Genomic DNA, 13,832 nt, shown 5'->3' with positions numbered 1-13,832 from the left:
GCGACGGGCGGACGTAAGTTTGTGAATAGGCGTATCTAGTGATTTACATATTCTACACCAACCGCAATGGAAGCACCACCTAGCGGCCAGCCTAAATATTGCACCCTAAGATAGGACGGCGCAAGCCGTCGTATTTTAGTTAGGTTTAAGTGTATCTCTGTTTAAGAATACACTTAATCTTAGGTCGGCGCAGATTCCGAGTTAGGTCGGCGTATCTACTGATACGCCGGCCTAACTCTATGTGAATCTAGCTATATGTGTGCAAGGCCATTTAGAATTCTACTAAAATGAGTGAAATAATATTCACTCTGAAAACTTTTAACCCCTCACAACCATATGTATAGTTAAGGAAGGACCCTAACTTCAGAACCTTAACCCCTTACACTTACCTCCACTGTGCAGTTCGTTTTACACAGAGTGACCCCAATCCACGTCTTCTGGGGTCCCTCGGTGGCTGTCTCTGGTCCTCCCCACAAGTACTGACCACAGTCATGCGAGAGATTGCATGGTGGTGAGTAATTGCGGGCGCGCTCCCGTGATACAGCGAGCGGCCATAGCCGCTCACTGTATCACTCGGCCCCGCCCCTCGGTGCGCCGCGTCACTGGATGTGATTGACAGCAGCGCCAGCCAATGGCTGTGCTGCTCTCAATCCATTCGCTATAGCCAATCAGTGGCCAGGCTGAGCGACGAAAAGGGGCTCGGGACCGCACGTGGGACTTTCGACGGGTCAGGTAAGTAAAACGGGGGCTCGGGGGGACGGTATACACTGAAGTTTTTTCACCTTAATGCATAGATTGCATTGAGGTGAAAAAACACTTTCCTTTACAACTCCTTTAACTAACAGAACGTGTTCCATAGGAAACCATGTTAAATGGACTGTAGTGCAAATCTGCAAAATGCAATAAAACTGCATAGGTATGAATCCAGCCTAAGTCAGCATTTATTTGTCTCTAGCTCATAGACATTAGAATTTGCCATTGCAATTAACCTAATTGTCATTAAACGCCATGGCATTGCCTTGTATATTTCTCACATTGGAATAAAAAATGCAGTTGACTTTTTTTGGTACACCTCACTTGTTGACATACATCACTTTTTCTGCCAGAAGTCTATATACCCAAAACATATGTAGTGACATTGATGTGAACTACCTTATTTCTCTGATAATTGAAATTCTACAATGCACATCTAGCAGTTAAGCATCAAAGTGTTTTGATAGTGGAAGAGGCATTCGCATAGAACCTGAGCATGACTAGGAAGATCGGGCAATGGCTGGAGCAGCTCTGACTACTGCGGTGATTAGCACAGTATCAGATATGCATACTTACATTGTGTCATGCTTGCCCAATGAAGTAAGCATTAAAAATGATTCCTAGAGTTCGGCTTGAAATCCAGCTGCTTACATTTCATGATGCAAAAGCAGGATAAGACCTGACATAATAGATAAGCTCCTATCTATATTGTTTACAGTGCCTACTTAGAGAAGGAATTAAGTAAGGGGAAATAATTAATGTAAGAGGAATAAAAAATCAGGAACTTTAGCGACTGGATCTTGCCTCTGGACTGGAAGATATGTAAGATATTGAGGCTAATTTACTAAATAAATTGAGAACCTTCACTGTGTTTGGGGACAGTGATTGGAATCAAGTATTGTCGCCACTAATATTTCAGTGAGATACAAGTATGTAGGCTGTGCCTAAGACTAGGTTCTGACGCAAAAAACAGAAATTCCCTGCCATTTAACAGACACACAATAGTGGCATTTATTTCTAATGGCAACCCCACGCATCTGCTAACGCACGTATGATTTTGCAAAAAGGTCAAGGCCTTTTTTCCCACATTTCTCATGTGTTGGGCAGCCCATTGACATGAATGGGCTGCCCTACAGGCGATGCACAGGAAATATGCATGCGCTCCAGTGCACACTATAGTTTGAACCAAGCCTCATTTACTCAGCTGAGTCTTAGGCCTCGTACACACGGTCGAACATGTCCGCTGAAACTGGTCCGTGGACCAGTTTCCGCGGACATGTCCGACCGTGTGTACGGCCTAGCGAACAGGTTTCCAGCGGACAAAAGTTTCTTAGCAAGCAAAGAAACTTGTCCGCTGGAAACATGTCCGTCGGACATGTCCGATGGTTAGTACACCTAATCGGACATGTCCACTGGTTATGACGTGTAACCAGCGTCCTGAAATCCCGCGCATGCGCCGAATTGATTCGACGCATGCGTGGAAGCATTGCACTTCCGTGTTTGAGAACGTCGGTGTCTTCTACGTCACCGCGATCTCAGTCCGCGGGGATTTTGGTCTGATGGTGTGTACACACATCAGACCAAAAGCTCCCAGGAGACATGTCCGATGAAAACGGTCCGCGGACCGTTTTCATCGGACATGTCTCCTCGTGTGTACGGGGCCCCATATGCAGTCATTATGTTTAGGATTTTGCATTTATTTACAGTAGTTCTCCTTTAAAGAATTATTGCTAGTTGTAAGAGGCTGGCTTATGAAAGATGTTGAGAATCTTCACTAAAACATGTTCTTTTCAGTTATCCAATCATGTGAAATTCCTGATCACTTTGAATATCCAATCACGCGCAGATGCTTTTTGCATTTAATAAACAGCAAAATTAATTCAGGGCAATCAGATAACATATACAATCAGAGCTTTTTTTCTCAGAAAATAGGTGCAGGAACTCAACCACGACCCGTTCAGATTTCACAAACAGTAGAAGGGTCTTAAAGGGGCATTAAATACCAGGATTGCATTACATACAAAGTGTAGAGTTCAGTGGGTTACACACAGAGTGCAGAGCTGTCACTTGTAAACACAGAAACCAAACTTCTGTGTTTACAAGTGATTGTGGTGACCAGGTACCAAAGGGTCTGAGCCAGAGGTGGTGGAACTCAGTTCCCCCAAGTTCCCCCTGAAAAAAAGCCCTGTATACAATACATATACAATACAATCACCAACAAGGTATTGCCAGATGAACACTTATAAGTACATTTCACATAACCTTCTTATATTTGTAGTGCTACCCCCATAGGAGCCACTTGAATATTGTTGGTACTCTGCCTCTTCAACCCCAAGAACAGACTCAACCCCACTGGAACACCTGGCAGCAATGTTAGTGAAAAAAATTGAAGAAAATGGACACAGGTTGTAGCGAACACAGAATTTATTTTTATTTTTTTAATGAAGACTTCTCCCAGGTACAGTAGAGGATGTCAATTCATCTGTGCCCAGTCTTTCTACGAAGCGTTAATCCAGCTCTGAGCATCCCTCTTGTCTTTTTTTAGTAAGATAAAAAAACTACACACAGATACATTTGTGTCGCCACATCCCCCACTGCTGTCACTGACATCTGATTTCTTTATCTCATGAACAAGCAGAGAGCGGAGTGTGTGTTATGGTTCCAGCTTCAAATTCCCCCTCCTTTGTTCTCCAGCTCTCCCAGGATTTGCTATTCCACACCTCAGCATGATTGGGCATGCTAAAGTCATGGTGCCTTTCCTGAGTTTTGACTGGATGTTACTCAAAACTCAGGAATAGGAGAGTAGGAGAGTGTAGAGGTAGGCAGGGAATCTTGTGACATCATGGCTCCGCCCCCCACTGAGCTCCAGCAAAGAGACCTTCCCACTGATCCCAGAATTTTGCGGGGCTCCTACTGCTGAAGGGGCTGACATTTGCAGGAGGCTTACATGTATATATACACATTAATACTGAGCCATTAGCTTATACTGGCTGAAAGGTGGGTTTACATCCATTTTAAGGAGGAAATGAAAGCAACAGTGACAATAATATTGAATGGTAAGCAGATATATATGGGTGAAATAAAGAATAAAGGCTAATAAAGAAACTTCAAAGATCAAACCTGTCTGCTTTCAGGGGACTCCTTTTAAGTGAAATAACCCTGAGAACAGAGGTAAACACAGAAGAATAACACATTATAGTCAGAATATTACGCCAGTGATTTAACTGCCAACTCTACTTAAATCGGGATATAAGAGACCAGGTAGGAGGAGGGCAGAGGAATGGCCTTGTTCTTTATGTCAGTTCTCTCCCTTCTTCACCCCAGCACCACAGTCCCAGACTCCCAGCAGGCACAATACCTGCTTCAGTGCACTGAATTAACCCACAACCTGAACCCACTCATGTAATGACTAAAGTCCTGAGTGTAGATAGAGCCCTATCAGACTTTAGATGACTTTAAGGTGTCTTAGTGGAGTGAACAAAGTACATCCATAGAGGACTTGGTAGACAGAAAGGACTATAATGGTAGTAACAACATGAATGAATGAATGAATGAATGAATGAAAAACTTATAAAGCGTGGCGCATGCGAACTGAATCGCTTCTGGGCGCTAGTTGTTCGTGTCTCATGACTCAAAGAGATGAGTTTTGATCTGTCTTCTGAAAGTCAGGTGGTTTTCCTCCAACCGAATGCTGGTTGGTAAAGCGTTCCATAGTCTCGGACCTTGAAAAGCAAACCTTCTTTCTCCTTTGGACTTGTATTTGGTTTTTGGTACCCTGACCAGATTTTGGTTGGTGGATCACAGAACGCGATTCGAATTGTGAGGTTCTATCTTGTCGCAAAGATATTGCGGAGTCTTCCCATGGATGCACTTATGTGTCAGGCAGAGTGCTTTAAATGCAATTCTGTCTTTTACTGGCAGCCAGTGAAGGGTTCTCAATGAAGGTGAGATTGATTCCCATTTTTTTTCCCAGTCACCAGTCTGGCGGCCGTATTCTGAACGACTTGCAGACGGGAGATTTGGTACTTTGGGAGCCCGAGGTAAAGGGCGTTAGCATAGTCCAGTCTGGAATTCACGATTGTTCCCACCACGACTGCTACGTCTTCTTTGGGGATAAATGGAATAAGTCTGCGTAGTAGGCGCAACAGATGGTGCGCTCCGCTGACTACTGACCCTATTTGTGCGTCCATTGTCATGAAGGTGTCGAAGATGACCCCGAGACTTTTGACTTTGGAGCTAGGGGTGATGATTTGGCCCAGAAGGGGCGGGGGTGTCCAGGTTGTTGCCAGTTGACTCTTTCTGCTGGCGTGAAACATAAGGAGTTCTGTTTTGGAACTGTTGAGTTTAAGATAACTCTTTGTCATCCAGTTTTCTATCAAAGAGAGACATTTCTCTAAACTGGGATGATGATCCTTTTTGTTGCAGATGCGAAAATACAGTTGCGTATCGTCTGCATAAGAGTGATAGAGTAGTTCTTGGCTACTGATAATATCAAAGAGAGGGCGAAGATAGATGTTGAAAAGCACCGGTGACAGGGGGGATCCTTGGGGGACTCCACATGACACCGTGCGCTTTTCCGACATGAAAGAACCCAATTTAACTGTTTGTGATCGGTTTTCAAGAAAGGAAGAAAACCATGGTAAATCACCTTCTGCGACTTCTGCTACCTTGGCTAGTCGCATCAGTAACAGTTTGTGGTCTACCGTGTCAAAGGCTGCGCTTAGGTCCAGCAGAACCAGGAGACAAGATTCTCCTTCGTCTGCGGCCTCGAGGGCATCGTCCCATTTTTTGAGTAAGGCCGTTTCTGTCCCGTGTCCGGGACGGAAACCTGATTGAAATGGATCCAGTAGATTGTGGGTATCTAGATGCTGTTGCAGCTGTTGTACCACTACTTCCTCCATTATCTTGGAGAGAACATTTAGGCCTGTTATGGGACGGCGGTGAGTTGGGTCCTTGGGATCCAGGTTAGGTTTTTTCAAGATGGGCTGGATTGTGCCCTCTTTCAACAGGGATGGCATTGTGCCTTCCTTAAATGACTGGTTTATAAGCTGTGTGATGGGTGGTGCCAGGATGTCGGCACATTCCTTCAGCAGTTTGGTGGGGATGATATCATTGGGCGATGTGCTGTTCCGCAAAGCACCAATGATATTTTTTGTGGTATCGATGGAGATCGGTTCCAGAGTGAACTTTGTTGATTGTAGAGCGTTTCTGTGGGTGTTTTGTGGTTGATTGACGGTGGGGTTGAGGGGGGTATTGTTTTGCAAGATGCTTTCCCGGATTCTTTCAATTTTGTTGATGAAGAAATCGATTACAGAACTGAATGAACAGAAAGTTCATTACAGAACTCTTGGGTGTCTGAGTTGGGGACTTCAAGACATCCTGGATTCATGGTCTGGGTGACCATCTTGAAGAGTTCGCGGGGGCGGTTTAGGGCGCTGTTAATCGCCATAGAAAAATGATGTTTCTTGGCTTTGAAGATTTCTTTATGATATCGTGTTGTTATTGCCTTGTAGATGATGAGGTTATCCTCTGCAGGGCTTTATTTCCAGGCGGCTTCCGCCCTTCTGCGCTCTTGCTTCAGAAGCGACAGCTGGTTGTTGAACCAGCCAGACTTTCTTTTTCGGATGCAGGCTTTGCGTTTCGGTGCTACTAAATCGGCTGACTGTAGCAGGGCTGCGTTTATGGCATCCAGTGTATCTGCGGCTGTTTGATGTGGATGGATTGTTTTGATTCTGTTTCCCAAGGTAGATTTAAAGAGTTCCGAATGGAGCTTCTTCTGAGATCTAGCCCAGTGTATTGTCACCGGCTTGGGTGCTTTTATCACTGGGGGAATTTTGGAGATTATGAAATTGATTGCATGGTGGTCTGTCCATGGCAATGGTTCATTTTCTAAAATGCTTATTTTCAGATTTTGTCTGAAAATTAGGTCGAGTGTGTGACCTGAAGCATGTGTTGGCCCGCATATAAGTTGCTGTAGCCCTAATCCCTCCAGGTGATCGATGCAGGCGTCCGCAATGGGATCCTGTGCGGAGTTGGCCCACAGATTAAAGTCCCCGAGCAGCAAAAGGTGTTTGCTGTTAAGGGTATAAGTGGATATAAACTCCGTTAAAGATGGCAAAAACTGCGATTTTGGCCCAGGTGGCCTATAGCAGAGGAGAATGTGAACAGTCTCCTGGGGGGAAGTTTGAAGTTGAAGAGTAAGGGTTTCCATGAATGGAAGAGGATTTTGAAGGGCTGGCTTAGTGATTGCAATGTGATTCTTGTGGATCACCGCCAGGCCTCCTCCTCTTTGCCCTATTCTGTTTTCTGTTATAATGCGATAGTTTTTTGGCACCAATTCTCCGAGAATGGTGTTGCAGTCGTCTGAGAGCCAGCTTTCTGTAATAAAGAGGCAGTCTAGATCGTTTTGTAGTAAGAAATCGTAGATTTCTAATCGGTGTTTTACTGCCGATCTTGTGTTGATCAAAGCACATGATATGTGCTTGAGCTGGGTTAAATAGTTAACATTTTTGATGGTCGATCGTCGATCGAATCTCAAAAGTTGCTCTATTTTTAAGGCCTTTTTGGTGACGGCTGGTAATGCTGTTGCGAATTGTCTCAGACCCCGAATAGAGTCCGCAGAGTATCGCAGATTAGCCATTGTCGCCAGTCACATTGTCGTCAGTCTTTCCTAATTGCGGCGGCCGCGAATGAGGCCTGGTCTGGCGCGGATGCGGGAAGAGCCGCGAGACGCCGGACGTGATGGGTGGAAGACTGTCCAAGTGAGCCGTCACTCGTTGAGTCTTCTCTCCCCGATTGGTCCAGAGGAAGGCGAAAAACCCCAGGCGTGCTGTGCCAATCTGCAGCGATCGGGGGAAAAAATTCCTTCCTGACCCCTTAACGGCGATCGGTGCAACCCTGGATCAATTGGCTAGGGGGGTGTGGGGGGGGGGTTTTAGTCCTGTTTTTTTGAGCTGTGTCTGCAGCACCTGAGAGCTGGGAGGACCCTGCCTGGCTGCACTATCCCTGGGGAGAGCCGACTCGTTTGAGAGCGTCCTGCTCTCACTATCCCTGGGGTGAGCAGACTAAGATGAGAGCATCTGCTGCACCGCTGAATCTATATTGCAAGAGTTCAAACTTTATTAGCTGCAAGCTTGTTCTGGATCAGTGATTGAAAAAAAATAATGAAGACTCCTGTCTTACCTCCTGTTTCAAACTCCTGGTTTTTAACTCCGGCACTTTTGATCAAAGAATGCACTTCTGATCAGAGAAAAAACATAGTATCAAGCGCACTCCCTATAGATATCTCTGTAGACGAAAAACAAAGGGTAAAAGATGGGAACAATAGAACTCCAAACAAATTTTGTGAGTATCAAAAAGTGAAAAATATAGTGCTCATATGGAATTACTATAGTCCATCAATAAAATGTCCACAGCACTAAATAACCAAACGATGCCTTGCTTAGACGGCTGCCAGCTGACAGATGAAGCAATCTGTGAAACAACAAGAAAGGAGACACAAAGCAGCGCCTTCTGAGCGTAGCAAGTGTATTTAATATTGGAAATGTATTGAAACATATAGATCACCTACTCACATGTCTGATGTAGGTAAAAGCATAGTCAATTGTAAAGGGTTCATCCGCGGGGGTCCCGGAGAAGACGAGATGTCCTCATGCTGGCATGCAGTGTCCTGGTCCGTACTGCAGCGGCGATGGGAACCAAAAGCGCCCTCGGTACTGAAGTGCGCGGTACAGGTCTCCACTGTGTGCTGCTGTTGCTGCCGACTTCACATCCGGGCGCGGGAGGTGCACGCGTTCGAGGCTTTCGAGTCTCTTCTTCAGGCACTATGCCTGAAGAAGAGACTCGAAAGCCTCGAACGCGTGCACCTCCCGCGCCCGGATGTGAAGTCGGCAGCAACAGCAGCACACAGTGGAGACCTGTACCGCGCACTTCAGTACCGAGGGCGCTTTTGGTTCCCATCGCCGCTGCAGTACGGACCAGGACACTGCATGCCAGCATGAGGACATCTCGTCTTCTCCGGGACCCCCGCGGATGAACCCTTTACAATTGACTATGCTTTTACCTACATCAGACATGTGAGTAGGTGATCTATATGTTTCAATACATTTCCAATATTAAATACACTTGCTACGCTCAGAAGGCGCTGCTTTGTGTCTCTCTTCTCTCTTCTCACTTCTGATCAGAGAGTCCACATGTGAAGCCACCATCAGTTCAGTGTTCTGGATTAGGGAGAATTGGGCAAGCGCCCTCTCACCAATCATGTGTCCAGAGGCCCAAGGGTAAAAAAAAAATATAGGATCGATCCTTCAGGTTTCCAAACTGGCCACCTCCACACGGAAACACCACACCCTGACAGGGACGCCTGGAGATGCACCTGGGGTCTTCTCTGTAGCCCTGGATGTCCGCCGCTGACCTTCGGTGCTGAAGCAGGAACGATCACACAGACTCAAGACCGCAGCACCCTTTTTTTTTTCCCTCTAGGAAAAGAATACAAATGAGCGGTTTTCGCGACGGGAAAAAGACCGCCGGGAATCACAACGGGAAAAAAGAGAGCTGGTTCTAATCTTTTTGCGGGCAGTTTTCTCGTCTGGAAAACTGCTATGGAGCATACACACGGGAAAACCGGTCGTGTGTATGAGGCATTAGGCTGCAGCAGGAGATACAAAGTCACAGACAGGCCGAGCAGCACCCGCTACATACTAATTATACATCATGAAAGTGCAGCGCAATAAATATAAATAAAAAAATTTGATAAAGTTCATTCAAAAATCCTATAAAGCAAATCCTCCGCCAAAGTGGAGATAAACCAGTGAATGAAAAACACTGAATGAGTGCGAGTTCAGCACAATTTCATTCCCGCTTGTCAGTCCTGACTTCGGGGGCAATTTCAGAGGCATCTGTACGGGTTGCTGCACAGATGTCCATACAAATTGAACACCTGAAGTCGCCAAAAGTAGTACAGAAATGACTTTTGGGAATAAGTGCTGCGCCGAAAATGCGGCGTTGCACCGATTCTGACGGTGCCATTGCTAGCATTTGCCGCCGATTTGGCATGCGATGTGACATATCAAATTGCATTCTAAATCACTCTAATGTGAAACTAGGCTAAAGCCCTGTACAAAAATCAGTTTTTCTTACGAGATTCCTGGCAAGCTTTCTTGCTCGCCGAATGTACACACACACCATTCAAAAGAACTGTCGTTCTTTTGAATGGCAAGAACGCGGTGATGTCATCAACTATGACAAGCATGCGCTCGTCACATTCGATGCCGTCGCCGCCATCTTGCTTCATCCTACCTATGCCTTGGTAGCTACCGTGCATGCGTCGAAGTCTCATCGAGCATGCGCAGGTTTCCATGGAGGCAGGTAAGCATACACACACTCGGGTTTCTTGGCAGGAAAACACTGCCGAGAACCCCATCAAGAAAATAGAGAGCAGGTTCTCTATTTTTCTCGTCGATCTTCCGGGCAGTTTTCTCGATGAAAAACCATACACACGTCTGCCAGCAGTTTTCTTGCTGTTTCTTCCCGAGAAAAGCGTGCGTGTGTACGAGGCCTAAAGCACATTTCCACTTTTGCAGCCAGATACATTGCTCTGTTCTGGACCATCCATCAAGAAAAAAATCCTAGGTAGTTCTTTTTGTTTATGAGAAGGTTGGGCAGCTGTGTTTGCCATAATTAACCCTATCTGTACTATGCAGGCAGCTCTTCATTATCAGATATAACTAGATTTGAATACTGTCATTCTAACAAAGGGTTAAAGGTGTAGAGGGTGGGCTTCTAGTACTATATGTTAATGAGGACAGACTTGGGACAGGCTCACTTTAACATTTAAAAAAAAGCTTGCCATGTCACCTTCTCCTGAGAAATAGATAAAGGGTAAGAAATATATATATAAAAAAAAAAAACTTGCATGGTATGTGAATGAGAGAATGTAACACGCATATTGTGGGGTTTTCTGAATGTAACACCCTTCTACATAGGTGCTAGAATGAGTGTATATTAGTTTTTGGTTTCTCTGCTTAACAGAGAGCAATCTAGCTATATGTATTTGCTGTCTGCTTAACAGAGAGGTGATCGGCTAGTGTAGTCTGCTCAGTGTGCTCTGGTGCTGCTCATGCTGTCTTGAAGTTTCACACTGTCCTAGCAGCTATGGAAAGTGCTGGATAGTAGGTAGAAACCATGCAGATGGGAGCATGAATATTCATACAGCCCTGGCAAATTAGAAGAAGAGGTGCCCCTAGGCATGCTGTTTGCCTGTATTTCTGTTCAAGAAGCACATGGGCCCTTGTTCATTCCTAGCAGAGAATTGCACCAGGCTGGGGGAGATGCGTTGCCTCCCCGACACTGCTATGTGGCCTCAGGTGGGTGACCTGAGGGCCTTAATTTCTGACATGTGGCCTCAAGTGGAAGACCTGAGGGCCTAAAGTCTGTGTGGCTGACTTTGATCCTACCATAGCTGACAGAGGGAAGAAAAGGAAGTCCTTGGTGTGAATAGTGCAATTAGGAGTATCCTACTACAGCCCTCAAAATTTCTGCTCGCCTTCTCGCATTTGGCAAGTGGAAATAAGCTCAGGGCGAGTGTGAAGCATAGGCGGACTGGGCCGACAGTTTCCTGGGTGATCACTTCTGGCAGAAGCAGTGTAGCCTTTTTTACAGGGCAACAGAGCGGCTTCTGCCAGGAGCAATCAGCCAGAAAACTGTCAGGAGGAGAGCCAGCTGTATGACACAGAGAGATTATCTCACGCTGTGAGATAGCTTGGATCTGAAATGCGGTCACTGTCAAACAAAGTTCCACCTCCTTGACTGGCTCCTATGATAGACATTGGTCCACTGCCGGGAAATTTAATCAGAGGGCTGTCTATCATAGGAACTGGTCCAGGAGGCGGGACTTTGTTAGTAGCCGGCATTTTATTTCCAAGCTGTGTCACAGTGGCAGATCCTCTCTGTGTGATCCAGCTGGCTCTCCTGATTCCTCTCTGTGATCCTCATGCAGTGATAGGCTGCATTGATGGGCACATATAAGGCTGCACTGGCGGCCACTGATGAGGTGGCAATGATGGGCACTGATAAAGCTGCACTAGGCATGTTTATGGGCAGAATTAGAGACGGGGCAGGGTAGGAGTTGGGTGGGGCAACTGGCAGTGTGTAACTCTTAAGGCCTGGCTAGTAGCCCATGACTTGAAATTATGAGCTCTGTTCTACTCTATCCCCTACCCTATCCAAGTTCTCCAATAAAACAACAAGACAAAACTCCTAGACTGGTCATTGGAGACAACAAGAGGAAGTATATTTGTGCACCTGGCCTATGCCTGGCTGCGGAGCAAAAGGGAAGAGAAGACCCGGGCACAATTCCAGCAGCTCCTGCGGGTGTAACGCTACATGAAATTGACCTACAAAAGTGGAAATACGCTTTTAAAGTGCAACTTGAACACTTTAAAACACACTGAACTCACTTGAAGCAGACTTGAAGCAATGCCAATAAGTATTTGAATAAATAATTTGTAATTGTGTATTGTAAACACATTTTATAGAAATCCACTCTACTTTTGGGAAAATTAAGTACAGTATATACTCGATTATAAGCCAAGTTTTTCAGCACATTTTTTTGTGCTGAAAATGCCTCCCTCGGCGTATACTCGAGTCACCTTATTGCGCCTGATCTCCCGGACTTGGGGGACCCGGAACTTGGCACACTTGTAGCCCCACTCTTCCTCTACAAGTGTGCAAAGTTTGTTGTCCGGGGGACCTAAGGCCGGGGAGCACAGATTTTTCAAAGCCGGGCAGCCCTTTCATAGACTCCCATGTTAAACGTCAATCTAGTCATGGGCATAGTGAGGCATGGACACAGTGAGGCATGGACACAGTGAAGCATGGGCACAGTGAGGCATGGGCACTCCCATGTTAAACTCCCATGTTAAACGGTAGTTTCTCCATTGAGTTTGGGGACGCGGTACCAGCCGGTCGTAGGTCCCCTTGACCCGAAACTTGGCACACCTGTAGCCCCATTTCTTCTCTACAAGTGTGCAAAGTTTATTGTCTGGAGGACCTGCAGCTGGGGAGCACTGATTTTTCAAAGCTGGGCACCCCTTTCATAGACTCCCATGTTAAACGTCAATCTAGTCATGGGCATAGTGAGGCATGGACACAGTGAGGCATGGACACAGTGAAGCATGGGCACAGTGAGGCATGGGCACAGTGAGGCATGGGCACAGTGAGGCAAGGACACAGTGAGGCATGCACATGGACACAGTGAGGCATGGGCACAGTGAGGCAAGGACACAGTGAGGCATGCACATGGACACAGTGAGGCAAAGTGAGGCATGCAGATGGACACCCTAGGCTTTTACTCGAGTCAATACTTTCCCCAGTTTTTGTGGTAAAATTAAGTGCCTCGGCTTATATTCGGGTCGTCTTATACTCGAGAATATACGGCAATGCATTTTAAATACTATCTAGTTTCTTGACCATTGTTATTACCCAGAAACAGTAATCCCAGTGCTTCATAAAGGTTTCAGAGTGATTTGAAACCTTGTTAGCCAGTTGGAGGATAGCTGAGGGCTATATATCCCTGTCTTTTACAAGCTTCACGGCACTGCCACTTATTGTTTCACTGGACCTATTCATGTGCATAGAGAGACAGAAAAATCTATTAGGTGGCTTCACTACACTTTTCCCATTACTTCAGAATCAGCGGATAAAAAGAAAAGAAGCATAACTGAAATGCTGCATTGCTGCTACATTAAGTATTTCCCCTAAAGCATTCTTTTACACATTTAAAAAAAAGCCAGAGTATATCCTAAAAATAATGTTATGTTAATTCAATGTTGTGTAAAACAAATCATACAAAATAGGAAGAATATTTTAATCTATTATAATGCACGCAAACATTAAGATATTTCCTAGATATGTACAGAAAAATACATTCTGCGATCCTTCATGTAAAATGAGAAAAATATAGCTACACATCCTCATGTGACTGGCATGTGGGTACTAAAAAAGAAAAAAACACACCGTAAGAAAATGCAGAGATGTGAACAATGCTATTGACTGTTGTGGCATAGTTCTCATAATGTGTT

The sequence above is a fragment of the Rana temporaria genome, chromosome 3 (assembly GCF_905171775.1).
Source record: "Rana temporaria chromosome 3, aRanTem1.1, whole genome shotgun sequence".
NCBI classification, from domain to species: Eukaryota; Metazoa; Chordata; class Amphibia; order Anura; family Ranidae; genus Rana; species Rana temporaria.
The sequence above is the reverse complement of the archived record's forward strand: the minus strand, read 5'-3'. Positions refer to the sequence as shown.